The sequence below is a fragment of the Pieris napi genome, chromosome 19 (assembly GCF_905475465.1).
Source record: "Pieris napi chromosome 19, ilPieNapi1.2, whole genome shotgun sequence".
In the NCBI taxonomy this organism is placed as follows: domain Eukaryota; kingdom Metazoa; phylum Arthropoda; class Insecta; order Lepidoptera; family Pieridae; genus Pieris; species Pieris napi.
Window position 1 is genome coordinate 4390999 of NC_062252.1, and position 1994 is coordinate 4392992.

Consider the following 1994-nt stretch of genomic DNA (forward strand, 5'->3'; position numbering starts at 1 on the left):
TATCCGACGACGCACGAAGCCAGTCGACCGCGCCGACCTACTTTGTACTTCGAAGCGTTCCAAGCGGTCGAGCCATGATTTTTTCTCACATTTTCCTTTGAAATGCTACCTGTCTTTGCGAATGTGACAAAAACATGAACACGTTTTCCTGCGTTTTATTTTTCATCGCCTCGATAATGTTTTATTTCGAACTACTTACACTTACATCGAGTGACTTTTATAACTGATTCGAAAGAGTTATTTTAATGCAATTTGATTTGCAGATAATTTAATAGCGCCCTTACGCGTTAGATGAGATGCATCATTAAAACATTGAATTATTATATACATATTATATGTAATTTGTGTAAAAGCTGACCTAAGCTTTTCATCAAGTGGGTTTATATAAATTTAATTAAATTAATTATGAAAGCTTTTAACGCATTTACTAGCTCTTAAAGCTATAAAAATCGGATTGGCTACCACTTAAGCCCTTTAAATTAATCGGTGCGTTAAACGATTGACATTTACCAGCATGTTTCAAAGCTTCGTAGGGAAAACCCAGACAATCACTAGGTTTGTATTATGAAAGTTCGCTTGCAAGGTCGCAGCTTCAAGCAATTATGCAGCTGGATACAATGCAATTGAATTACAATAATGCAACTAAAATATATCTCTATATACTGAGCTGATGTTTCTAATCGCAGGAAAAAACACATTTCAGTGTCATGTTGTTCGTGTGCTCGTTATTTTTATTTTTTTTTATTGAGAAAAAACTTGCCAACGCTTGGCACACTGAGACATTGGTAAAAACAAACACAAAATACAATTTTTAATGTGACAAGCACTTATAGGCAAACATGACATAAATATAGAGATCATATAGAGATATATAATAAACAAAACAAACATTACAAAACAAAAAAAAAACAAAACAATTACTTATCAAAGAAAAAATTGTGCTGACAAACCCGAAACATTTATTTTCTAGGATCGAACCCTGGATGTATAATAAAAATTGAAATATTGGTAGTATTAGTAGCAATAAACAACCAAAAGACATAGGTAGGTACTATAGAAACAAGTTATCAAACAAAATGGCGTAATTATACTGCGAAGATTTAGGTCCATTGATTGATTATTTACTATAAAAATTTTACCAACTATATAAATTATGAAAAATACGCGACGGAATTGACTAGCTTAATCTTTCTACTTAGTTAATAATAAAAATGATTCGAGAATTGTTCTCAGAATCGTGATTGCTAAAGATCGTAACGTATTTCCCCCTAAACTTCGACTGTGAGTCGAATTTGTTCTTATTATACTAGAGGTCGCCTAGAGGTCGAAAATAAATTTCGAAAAAAGCAACCAAAATTAATTACATTTTTCAGTTTGAACTTTCTAAGAGTTGTTTTAATAGGGCTTTATAATCAATTAGGTGATTTCATTATAGAATGTAAAATATGTTATTTCAACAATTTTAATGTATTATAAATATGTAGCTTCTATTTACTTACTTCTACTTACTACTAAAGAAGTTTTTACGGATAATATAAAATTAAACTTTATCTATTGTCACTTATTGCAATTTTTTAGGTTCTAACCATATAATTTAACTCCTCTTTAAACGTCTCTCTATTGTAATTTATAAATGAATATTAACTGTACTTACATAGACATCATAATTTTTATACAAATATTAGACGCGTAACATACGCGTTGGCATTAATTATTTTTTAAATTCAAAGAAAAGTACAGTAATTAAAATTACCAACAGATGGCGCCATACGAATGCTTTATAACTATCAATCGCGCTATCATTATAATCCATTCTATCGTATATAAAATAACGTGAAGTTTTTATAAATGACGTTTAGATCGTTTGAAACGAGATTTATCTTGAAAGGGTGTATTACGGAATTCCGTATTCACCTACAAAATACTAATTATTTCACTTATGAGTCAGTGTTCACTTTTACCAACTCTAGTCTCTACTCTTTGTCTCTACTCTC